Source organism: Cebus imitator, unplaced genomic scaffold (assembly GCF_001604975.1).
Source record: "Cebus imitator isolate Cc_AM_T3 unplaced genomic scaffold, Cebus_imitator-1.0 Scaffold9, whole genome shotgun sequence".
Classification (NCBI taxonomy): Eukaryota; Metazoa; Chordata; class Mammalia; order Primates; family Cebidae; genus Cebus; species Cebus imitator.
This window is the reverse complement of record NW_016107324.1, coordinates 3,193,878-3,206,702: the sequence shown is the minus strand read 5'-3', so window position 1 is coordinate 3,206,702 and position 12,825 is coordinate 3,193,878. Positions and strand designations below refer to the sequence as shown.

The 12,825-nt window shown below is 39.8% G+C and overlaps 1 non-coding gene and 1 pseudogene across 2 annotated transcripts in view; both read left to right on the top strand.

Moving 5' to 3' along the window:
• The first annotated feature begins 3,876 nt into the window (after positions 1-3,876).
• On the top strand, positions 3,877-3,979 carry LOC119473879. Its single transcript, XR_005203131.1, has one exon. It is a non-coding gene; the product is annotated as a U6 spliceosomal RNA (small nuclear RNA).
• Positions 3,980-10,302: 6,323 nt separating this feature from the next.
• LOC108314900 overlaps positions 10,303-12,825 on the top strand; it is a 12,832-nt pseudogene continuing 10,309 nt past the window's right edge. Inside the window, exon 1 of the transcript XR_001829721.1 lies at positions 10,303-10,491. The product of XR_001829721.1 is annotated as a 60S ribosomal protein L5-like (transcript). The remainder of the gene's footprint in view (positions 10,492-12,825) is intronic.

The window sequence follows — 12,825 nt, the reverse complement described above, 5'->3', positions numbered from 1 at the left end:
TTGAAATAGGCTTTATAAACATGGACCACTTGACAGAGAATCTTACCACTGAACACCCATTCCAGCAATAGTCCCTGAGCTCTAAAATACAAAAGTCTGTTTTTATTCAAAACATTTACAGAGTTGATCAATGTTATACTTTAATTAGTCCATTATTTATGAATGTCCTTTTTTTTTTAAACATCTTTGATTAAATGCCTAGGCTCCTGGGTTGGTTGTTTTGTTTTCAGTTTTTCCCCCCAAATAATTATGAAGTTCCAGACACACAAATACCAGAGAAATTGCAGTTGGTCTCTTGCCCCACCCCCATGCCCTTTTAGATGATTAATGTCTAAGTTCTTAAACTGAGTGGTAGGTATGTGAATATTTATTATTCCTTGTATCTGTCACACATTAAAAATATTTTCTCAGTATATATGATATTTAGTTTAAAAAGTTTAAATTTCTTTTACAATAATTGTTTTATTTAATCACATTCTTTTCTTATAAAACAACAAACGCTAACATTTAGACTCTGCTTTTCTTTTAGACCAAGTTTTAAAATAAATTACTAATATTGGGTACTTTCTTGTACACTTTGTCTCTGAATTACACATGGCCCACTAACCACCACCGAAGACCGACGATGCTCTTTCATGACTAAACTCCCTTTTCTTTCTGCCTCCTCCTGGACTCTTTTCTTATTCTCTTTCCTCTTCTCTCTCCATATTTTGGGCTTTGCAGCTGTTTCTCTCCCTCTTTAATAGTGTTTCACTGACAATATCACATTGCCTCATATCTGAGTTCTGCCTCTCTCTGGAGATGACTGTTTTTCTTGCTCTGGAACCCTTGTTGCCATCCCTAAGATAAAATTCCAAGCCCAAGTGACTTTGAGTATTCCCCAACAGGGCAACTACATTACCCTGAGATGCGCCATATTCATCTATACATGTTTGGCAGAGTCCCCATCCAAGTAAAGCATAGTTTTCCACAAAAATGTATATGATGGTTATGTTCTATTACCAGTACAGTACTATTACTGATGTCACAGGTATTAGAAGTGCAGGTCTGAGAATTAAAGCCCCTTAGACACCTTGTTTCTATAGGAGAACACGCTTTACTTCACCACCAATCAATGAAAAAGTAAACTTTGGAAATAAGTGCATGAAGATTGTTTGTGCTTTCCATCTAAGACTTCAAAGCCTTTCATAAAACACAGTTTTTAAAAAAGCCTTTTTCCTACAATTAATAGTCACTAAATTACTTGTTATATTCATAACTAAGATGTATTTATTAACAACCTTTGACATGAAGCCCAGGAGATAATGCACAAAATGATTAAAAAAAAAAAAAAAAAAAAGATTGGGCTGGGTGTGGTGGTTCACGCCTGTAATCCCAGCACGTTGGGAGGCTGAGGTGGGTGGATCACTTGAGGTCAGGAGTTCGAGACCAGCCTGACCAACATGGTGAAAGCTCATCTCTTCTAAAAATACAAAAATTGGCTGGATATACTGGCAGGCATCTGTGGTCCCAGCTACTCGGGAGGCTGAGGAAGGGAAGTTGCCAGAACCCGGGTGGTGGAGGTTGAGCCCAGATTGTGCCATTGCACTCCAGCCTGGGGCACAGAGCGAGACTCCATTTCAAAAAAAAGAAAAAGGATATGCTTCTTTCCATTTATTAATTCAGTGAAAATTTGTTTAGTTTCTACTCTAGTTCAAGTTCCGGAGGCTAGGCATGTTAGCTCATGCCTGTTATGTTAACACTTTTGGAGGCCGAGGTGGGAGGATTACTTGAGTCCAGGGGTTTGAGGCCAGCCTGGGCAACATGGTGAGACACCCATCTCTACAAAAAACTTTCTTCAAAATTAGCCTTTTTTTTTTTTTAATTAGCTAATGATCACCTGTGGTTCCAGCTACTCGAAAGGCTGAGGTGTGAGGGTTGCTTGAACCCAGGAGGTTGAGGCTGCACCATTGCACTCCAGCCTGGGTGACAGAGCAAGCCTCTGTCTCAAACAAACAAACAAACAAAAAGTACTAGAGACCCAGTACTGAACAAACTCCTCTCTCTGAATGAAATTTACAGCAAATGTGGCACATGCTAGGCACTCAACAAATATTTGCAGAGTGAGTGTGGCTAAGAAAACCATTAGAATATGATATTTTTGTTTCATAAAATTCAATGAAATCAATGAACAAAGGGGTAGCAGAATACTGTATAAATTAGGCGGGGAAATTTTACAGCAATAAAAGTTAAAATACTTCCTATTCCTACTGAAGTAATGGTGGGTGAGAATATTGGGTGACCACGACCAGAAAGGCGACACCTCTACAGCCCAGATGGCTCTTACTTTGTTGGGCGCTGCTTAGGAGACAAGTGCCATCCCACCACCACCTCTACACCTTTTGCTCATTTTAACTTTCAGACCTAAGTGCATTTTCTCCACAAGTAATTTAGATTTATCATCTTCACTTCAAGAATTCTGCACCCACTTATAGTAGCATTATAACAGAAGACAGAATTTTACCGAATGTAAGAGGCTTTAGTCCATAATAATTAATTGCATTTTAAATCCCATCTTCATAGATATTCATAATGTATTTCTTCTTTATGATATTACTATGATTGCAATCCACCAAAAGCCAAATGTTTGTGTATTAGAGTTCTCTAGAGAAACAGAAATTAGATATGTATGTCTAATAAAGAGATTAATTTTAAGGATTTGGCTCACACAATTGTGGAGACTTGAAAGTCCAAACTTTGCAAGGAAGGACAGTAGGCTTGAAATTGAAGCAAGAGTTGATGTCATAGTTTTTAGTTTGAAGGAAATCTAGAAACAGAATTCCTTCCTTCTTGGGGGCCTCAGTGTTTTCTCTTTATGCCTTCAGCTGATTTAAATTTTCAATGAGCACTACTGATTTAAATGTTAATCACATCTAAAAAATATCTTCAGAGCAACATCCAGACTGGTGTTTGGCCCAGCAACTGGGCACAACAGCTTAGATGAATTGACACATAAAATAAATCACCACAGACCATTACTTCTCCACTTGGATCCCTACACACCTTCTTAAGCCATACTTAATCTTCAAGTGAAGACAATAGCAAAGTCAAACTTCTGCCTAACATGATACACCTATCTTGAGTGCAACCAAAAATACTCTAACCCTTTTCCCAGAGGAGAAAGCAAAGTCCTTGAGTAATGTTCATTCTTCTTAACATCTTGTAACTTAAATATTACTATGATACTGTCTTAGTACATTAAATGCTGCTGTAACAGAATACTAGAGACTGGGAAATTCATAACGAACAGAAATGTATTGACTCATGATTCTGGAGGCTGGGAAGTTCAAGACTGAAGGGTCAAATCTGGCGAGGGCTTTTGTGCTTTATCATCCCACAGCAGAAGGCAAAAGAGAGAGTGAGAGAGTGAGAACAAAGGGTATGAAACTCGCCCTTTATAACAACGCACTCTTGCGGTAATAGCCTAATCACTTCTCATTAGGCTCACCTCCCAGCACTATTGCCTTGGGGATTAAGTTTCTAACACATGGTCTTTGGGGGATGCATTTAACCCACAGCAGATGTTAAGTTGATAATACTTGATGTAAAATCAATACATCTTATGTTATATGTTAAGGAGATATGGGAGGAAAGAAAACAAGGTATTTGTCCAGTACATGCATATATGCATTCAAACGAAATACGGAAACAATTACCATCTTCATTTCTGTAAACGGTCATGTGGTTGTAGCTAATACTTAAAACTGTCTTCTTGGTTCTGGGCACGGTGGCTCATGCCTATAATCCCAGCACTTTGGAAGGCTGAGGCAGGAGGATCTTTTGAGGCCAGGAGCTTGAGACCAGCGTAGACAACATAGTAAGACCTCGCCTCTGTTTATGCTTCGGCAGCACATATACTAAAATTGGAATGATACAGAGTAGATTAGCATGGCCCCTGCGCAAGGATGACACGCAAATTCGTGAAGCATTCCATATTTTTGAAACTTTGAACTATGAAAAAAAAAAAAACTACCTTCTTTCATTATCCATTCTGTATTCCCCTTGCCCTCAACAAGCACATCACTCAGCTAGTCATGGTTGTTTAGCTAGTCAGGTGACTCAAATCTTCATTCATGGAAGATCTAAGTAAGCCATTAGTAATTGTGCCTGAATTGGATTGTAGTTTTTCATTGATTTTACTCTAGGGTATGGTGGGACTAAGAGACGCCCTAATAGATCTCCTGCATTTCAGTCTTTTTTGTATCTCCATCGTGTCGTTGCAGACTAGTTTCCCTTGGCAATCAGAATCAACCATCCCAGCAGTACATTAACTAACTTCTTTGCCTGCTAATTCAGAGGCACAAGAAAGCCAAAGTGGCCAGGTAGCAATCTTAACTTCCAGTTCAAGGAGTTACTGCTGTGTTTGCTAGTGGCAGAATTCTTCCCTTTGGAACTAAGACTTCTAGGTTAGCAGGACATAAAATCTCAGGAGTAGGAAGCAAAAATTTTGCTAGTGGATCAGTAGCATGGTAGTGATACTCCCTCCCTCCACTGTTCTATCAAGCCAGAGATGCTTCAGGATGGTGGAGAACATGTAAGACAAGTGAATTTCATTTCCTGCTGCACTTCACTTATCATAAAATGAGTTTCATGATCAGAAGCAATGCTGTGTAGAATGCCATGATGGTGAATAGGAGGACCCATTCTGTGGATACCAGTCAGCCTCCTTCCCAGAGACTCCTGTCATCATTCAGTGAACTCATAAACAAGGTGACCATGAAGGCAATATGGACTTCCAGTCAGTGGATGCCACTGCTAAGCTCTCAATCTGCCAGCAGCAGAGACCAACCTGAGTCTCCCATATGGCACCATTCCCTAATCAGCTAGCTACCTGGTGGCAGGTCGATTACACCAGACTGCTTCCAACATGGAAGAAGCAGCATTTATTCTGGTTATAGATACACCTTCCCCGCACAAAATGCTTCTGTGAAAACTACCATTATAGACCACTTTGCTCAGAAGCACCATCTCTTTGCAATATTTTTCAAAAGAATATACATAGCACTGAAATAGTAGTGTTAAAACAGTCTAACTCACTTTTTTTTTGTGACCAAAAATCTAGTACTCTATTTGTAATAGATTCATTTTCATAAACTTGCTCTAAAATGCAAAAAAAATCATATTCATAAATGACAATTGGTTATAAACATAATACCAGCAATGTGATATATCTGTAGTAATAAAGTGAGTGCTCTATTCAGTATGCTTTCCATCGGTGTATAGAATGGGTTGTCAGCTCCAAGCTGAGAAGATTTGGATCCCCACAGGCATAATTTCAAGATTTTTTTATAGTATAGTGGAATTTTGTAGGATTTTATATTAAAAAAAAAAAACTGGATACCCAGATTCTTTATTGAACAAACCCTCCCAGTGCTTTTGGCTTTGTTTCACTGTTGGCTTTTTCTTGATTTTTGCTAGGTTTTTCATATGTTAAATTTTAAGTAGGGATATTGTTGCAATTCTTTAAGGAGTTTTTATCTTCGGTCTGCTCACTCCTAAAATGATGTTTTTTAAATGAACCAAAAGGATATATTTTATATACCGTGTTTTAAATAAATAGTCAGTGAAAATGTGTGTAATAGTATCTATTTTAAAGTACTATGCTATGATGGGTAATCTATTTACTTTAAAATTTGTAATTCTTTCCTTTCCCTTAAATATATCATTAACTTGCGATGATCTTAACTACATTTTAACTCTGTTCTGGAGTGATTATGTTTTCTTTATGATGGGCTCTTTTATCTTTTTTTTTTTTTGCCCTTTTTCTTGTCCCTACTTATTGTTTCTTTTCTATTCTTTGTCTTAATGTCCCTTTATCATATACTTTCATTGCTTACTTGCTTTTTATCTAACTCTGTAAATCTTTTCCTATAATCCTAAATGATTTGTGTCATGTATCAAACTAAGTTTTTACTATATTTTTCACCAACTGTTAATCAGTTTTTGTGATTTTAAGGCACCCTTAAATGTGACTTTAATTTCAAATAAACTTCCCATTTGCTATTGACATAACTATAATGTTTGTATACATCTTACTTTCCCATGACTTCCAATTAACCACGAACGACTACAGTTTTTAAACTTGATTTAGGTATGATGCTATAGAAATATACTTTGTTAATATGCTTGAAATTAAATTGTAACATATTCCTTATTTGTGGAAAGCCTGTGCACATGCCTCTGTCAAGCATATATGGCACTTTATCATATTTGCCTGAGTATTTTTTCTCCTGCTATTAGATTGTAAGCCCCTTAAAAGCAGGAACCACATTTAAATCTCTAGTGTCTGGCACAGTGCAGGTTTTTAATGAATGGATAGTAAATAAATAAATGGATGGATGAGGACAAAGTTGTATAATTTCCATGGTCTTGTCCAAAAAATACTTCCTCTGCCAGCTCCAAATGATACCCAATGCAATTTCTTTCACAAAAGCCAAGTATTTCACTTTCCCAACTGGACTTGTTTTACAACAAAAATACCGTTAGAAAAACACATTTATTTAAACCTATTCATCCAAGGCAGAAGTTCTTAATCTTGGCTGAAATTGGCTGAAAGTGAGAATCATGTCCCCATCCCAGTAAAAATAAATTAGAAACACCAGTCCCCCCACCCCCGGTGAGTCTAATGTGCAGGAAAGCTGAGAACTACTAAGCTAACTAAGAGAGAAGCAACTGATGGCGTGTTCTAAGGAGCATGAAAATAAAGCGAGGTCTCTAATGACTGTGGCAGAGAAGTTCTTTGCTGAGGGAAGGGAGGTGGGGAGTTTGAAGAGTCCAGTTTGCCCTTCAGGAGGCTGGGGGTGGCAGGAGACAGAAGTGTTTGGTTTTGTTGTTGTTGTTTTTAGAGTCGGAATCTCGCTCTGTCACCAGGCTGGAGTGCAGTGGCATGATCTCGGCTCTCTGCAACCTCCACCTCCCGGGTTCAAGCGATTCTCCTGCCTCAGCTTCCCGAGTAGCTGGGACTACAGGTGCATGCCATCATGCCCAGCTAATTTTTGTATTTTTAGTAGAGACTGGGATTCACCATGTTGGCCAGGATGGTCTCAATCTCTTGACCTTGTGATCCTCCTGCCTCAGCCTCCCAAAGTGCTGGGATTATAGGCATGAGCCACCATGCCTAGCCATAAGTGTTTCTTAAGGTATCTATTATTATTTTTTTAATTAAGAAGAAAAATTATAAGTACTGTCAAAAGAGGTAAACTTTGAAGAGGGAGAAGATTTAATTTTAAATTTTAAAATGAGGTCAGAGATTCCAACAAATGCTAATAAAATGGATCTTTGAATTTTTGGGGCTTTTACAAAAAATACCATTCAGGCAGGCAAACACAGCAAGTGTATTAGCTATACAGACTAATACAGTAGGGGAAAGCCTAAAGAAGAATCAAAGTTGACATGACAGAACTTGAGAGAAGAAAAAATTATTAGTATTAGAATATTAATTCTTTAAAACCTTGACACGGTGGCTCATGCCTGTAATTCTAACACTTTGGAAAGCCAGGGTAGGAGAATCTCTTGAGGCCAGGAGTTCAAGACTAGCCTGGGAAACATAGCAAGACCCCCATTTCTACAAGAAAAAAACACAAAACAATTAGCCAGGTGTGGTGGCATGCGCCTCTAGTCCTAGCTACTCAGGATGCTGCAGCAGGAGGATCGCTTGAACCTGGAAGTTCAAGGCTGCAGTGAGCTATGATTTCACCACTGCACTCCAGCCTGGGTGACAGAGTAAGATCCTGTCTCAAACAACAAAAAAGTATTTTTAAAATTTGTGTCTATACAATAATAATTTCAACAACATGAGAACTATATGTGACTGTGGATGAGGACTAGAAAAGAAGAGAGATATTAAGTGACTGGCATGTTTAGGTGTATTAAACTTGAAGCTTGAAGTTCTAGTTCCTACTTTGCTATTAAGATGCTGTATATGTGGTGAGGTTTGGGCTTCTGGTTAAAAGTGAAAATATAGGCTGGGCGCAGTGGCTCACACCTGTAATCCCAACACTTTGGGAGACCGAGGTGGGTGGATCACCTGAGGTCTGGAGTTTGGGACTAACCTGGACAACATGGTGAAACCCCATCTGTACTAAATATACAAAAATTAGCCAGGTGTGGTAGCACGTGCCTGTAGTCCCAGCTACTTGGGAGGCTGAGGCAGGAGAATCACTTGAATCCGGGAAGCAGAGGTTGCAGTGAACTGAGATCACGCCACTGCACTCCAGCCTGGCAATAAAGCAACACTCCGTCTCAAAAAAAAAAGAGTAAAAATAGAAAAACAAGAAGAAAGAAAAGATGCTGTGTGTCCTCATGGGCATCTCTTCATTTCTCTGGGGCCCAAATTTCTTCTCTGCAAAGTTAGGGAGTTGAAAGCTTCAACTAAACTAGTGCTTCTTGCAAGGATCGTCTTAAGAGAGCAAAGAAGTGTAGCCCATGGCTCAGAGCCAGGGCAACCTGAAGCACTCACTGCAAGTCAAAATTTTTTTGAAGTCTCATGTTTTGCCTCATGTGAATTATTTCTCAAAATGCTGTTTTTTGTTTTGTTTTGTTTTTTAATGGGGTCTCACTCTGTTGCCCAGGTTGGAGTGCAGTGGTGTAATCTTAGCTTACTGCAACCTCTGCTTCCTAGGCTCAAGCAATCCTCCCACCTCAGCCTCCCAAGCAGCTGGAATTACAGGTGTGTACCACCATGCCCACCTAATTTTTGTATTTTTGGTAGAGACAGGGTCTCACTATGTTGCCCGAGCTGATCTCAAACTGAGCTCAAGCGATCCTCTCACCTCCCAAAGTGTTGAGATTACAGGTGTGAGCCACCGATCCTGGACAAAATGCTGTTTTTTAAAAAAAAGTTCATGAGCTTTTTATTATTTGCTGTTCTTTTTTTTTTTCTTTTAAATACACAATTGAGCCCATATTGTATATATAATTTTATATTCAGCTTTTTTCATTATCATATTTATCATATTTTATATGTCATTAAAATAGCGTTACCTTTCTTTTTATTTTTTCTTTTGAGATGAGGTCTTGCTATGTTTCCCAGGCTGGCCTCTAACTCCTAGACTCAGCTTCTTGAGTGGCTGGGATTACAGGCACCGCCACCATGCCCTGCTCGTTATTTTTCTTTTAAGAACTATATAATATTCAGTCATATGGCTGTACTGTAATGCATTAACCTTCTCCTGATTGGGATGTTCATGGTAGAGCTCAGTGTGTTTTCATCTCCACTATACTCCTTTCCCACCACTTGGCTCCATGTAAAGGCTGAGCTTTCTTCATACTTTCTGGTTTTTTTTTTTTTTTTTTTTTTTGAGGTGGAATTTCACTTTTGTTGCCCAGGCTAGAGTGCAATGATATGATCTCAGCTCACTGCAACCTCTACCTCCCAGGTTGAAGTGATTCTCTTGCCTCAGCCTCCCAAGTAGCTGGGATTACAGAGATGTACCAACACCCCCGGCTAATTTTTGTATTTTTAGTAGAGATGGGGTTTCACCATGTTGGTCATGTTGGTCTCAAACTCCTGACCTCAGGTGATCTGCCTGCCTTGGTCTCCGAGAGTGCCGGGATTATAGGTATGAGCCACTGGTCTCCGAGAGTGCTGGGATTATAGGTATGAGCCACTGTGCCTCGCCTTTCTTTATACTTTCTAATTGAATCCTCTGAAGTGCAGGAGATCATAAGATGAACATTTTTCTCTCATTGCTGCAGTGAGTGAAATGGCCTCTTGGGGATATAATTGTAATTTGTCATTTTTAGAGGTCTCACCCTAAAGAGGGGGAAGGAAGAGAACATAACTGAAGGCTGACTCCACACAAGACCTCTGTAAAGGTTGTCGCATGTCACCACCCAGCAAGGGAACAGCTATCCTACTTCATGGAATAATAAGTGGAGACTCAAAGGAATGAGTAACTGGCTACAAATTGTTTGATCCACCCCAGAGCTGTGCCAGGTGGTCCTGGGAAGCACTCTGTGGTTCCATAGCAGCAGTAGAGCCAACACAGGGTCCCCGACACCCTCAGCCAACCCAGCCTTCCCTCAGCTCCGATCTCAATTTCTTTTCTTGGCTGCACAGTGACCTTTCCTGTGATTAACATCTTATTTTTTGATGAGGATCCTTTGCATACAGCAAATAGTTTGTTTTCCAGAGGATCTATAAATGAAGGATTATTTAATGTTTAGAGCAGGAAGCAGAAAACTTTCTCTTTTTCTTTTGGTATATAAACTGTATTAGCAGACAAGGCCACAGACTTAGTGCTTCTTGGGCACTGCTACTGAATGGCCACAGTGGCCAGTGGTTTTGATGTGCTGGCTTCAGACACGAAGGCCCCAGAAGTAGCACAGCCCTCTATGGGCTGGAATCCTCTTCAGTTGCTCAAGGTCTTCATGGAGCTTGTTACCCAGACCATTGACCAGGACCTGACTATAGTTTCCAGCCTTTCCATCCTTCTGTCTGTTCAAGAACTGGTTAGGGATCTTGAATGCATGGAGTCTACATAGTGGCGATCACATGTTCCACCTCATCCTCAATGAGTCCTGCGCTCTTGGTGAGGTCAGTGCCCGGTTTCTCAACACCACATGAGCATATCTTCGACGCACGCCCTCAACGGCAGTGACGGCAAAGGCTATTTTCTGCCAACATGGATGTTGGTGTTGAGTACTCACAAAATAGAACTTTTTAGGGATCACGAGAGACAAGGCAGCACAAGTAGCGGCAGGCAGGCCTCCTGTGGAAGAGCAAAGCTTTTCTGCAAAGAGCCAGATCGTGAATATTTTAGCCTTTGCAAAATATGTGATCCCCCTCCTAACTACTCAATTCTGTCCTTGTAGTGGGAAAGCAGCCACAGACAATAGGAAACAATGGGTGGGTTCTGTTCCAGTAAAACCTTATTTAAGGACACAAATGTGAATTTCATGTAATATTCATTGCTTACAAAGAGTTTCTCTTCTTTTGAGTTGTTTCCATCCATTTGAAGATGTACGAACCATCCCTAGCTCACGGGAAGTTCAAAAGGTGGCGTGGACAATCATTTGCGAAGCACCTCACCTCCCAAACAGGTGCAGTGTTCAAATGTCCAGGCTGCTGATATGAGCACCAGTCACTCTACTAGGAGGGTTCTAAAGGACATACATAAACAGAGATCTCAGCCAATAAATTCCTACTTGTACATTAACATGTGCTGAGGGTAGGTGATAGGCGATGACAGAAATGCATTTTCTATTACAACTGATAATCTGAACTAATGCACTTTTTTAAAAAAAATTTTACTTATTTATTTATTTAGAGATGGAGTTTCGCTCTGTCGCCCAGGCTGGAGTGCAATGGCGTGATCTCAGCTCACTGCAACCTCTGCTCCCAGGTTCAAGCAATTCTCCTGCCTCGGGCTCCCAAGTAACTGGGATTACAGGTGCACACCACCACACCCAACTAATTTTTGTATTTTTAGTAGAGACGGGGTTCCACCATATTGGCCAGGCTGGTCTCGAACTCCTGACCTTGTGATCCACCCGCCTCGGCCTCCCAAAGAGCTGGGATTACAGGTGCGAGCCACCACACCCAGCCAACTAATGCACTCTTAAAGATACTGAACATGTTTCAGAGCAAGGAAAATGTGTATATGATATGACACTATTTTGGTGACCAAAAAAAGCATTTATACTAAAAGAAAACTAATCTAAGAAACAAAATAACTGCCTTTAACAGATCAATGTAATTAATAGATGATAAGATACTACACTTTATATTTTTGATTTTTATAAAGCATTCATTTAGTTATATGAAATTGTACTGAAGAAATCAATTCAAATTGATATGATTATGGGCACTGGTACATAACTAAGAACTGACTAAAAGATCAGCAGAAAACCTGTCATGCTTTAAGTTAAAGGCAAGCACTGTGAACTCTTTGATACCTGGCATGCTGTCAACTAGAAAGCTTTAGCGAGTGGTCCTTTGATCTACCCATTCAATATTATTTGCTCCAAGTTCCTGGAGGGCAAAGTCTATGTCTATGCATCTATTTGTTTTAAAATTTCTTGTGCCTTGTTCTATGCCTGACATGTAGTAAACTCAATAAATAGAGCTAAAAATGAATGAATGAATGAATGAATGAATGAATAAATGAATGAATATGATGGTGAGGCTGAGACACTACAAAAATTTGAATTGGCTTTTGGTTTTGTTTTTTTTAGAGACAGGGTCTTGCTGAGGCTGGAGTGCAGTGGCACCATCATAGCTTACTGTAGCCTCAGCCTCCTGGGCTCAAAGGATCCTGCTTCAGCTTCCCAAGTAGCTGGGATTACAGGTGTGTGCCACCACATCCAACTAATTTTCAAATTTTTTTGTAGAGACAGGGTATCCCTATGTCGCACAGGGTGGTCTTGAATTCCTGGGCTCAAGCAATCCTCCCACTTTGCCCTCCTGAAGTGCTGGAGTTACAGATGTGAGCACAGTAATACTAGTGTACCTGGCCTGGTTTTGTTTTTAAGCCAAAAAGCCTAAATTACATTCATTATGTATTATATTCTAAAATTGTTAGAATATAGATGTTGTGCCAAATTGTAATTATCAATTAAATTAGTATTTTTAAAAAGTGAACTCGAACTTAGTAATAAATACCTTAATTCAGTATTCAGGAGAAAAAATGAAGAGCATTTCATTAAAAAAGAGAAACCAGGCCGGGCCCGGTGGCTCACACCTATAATCCCAGCACTTTGGGAGACCGAGGCAGGTGGATCATGAGGTCAAGAGATTGAGACCATCCTGGCCAACGTGGTTAAACCCCATCTCTACTAAAAAAA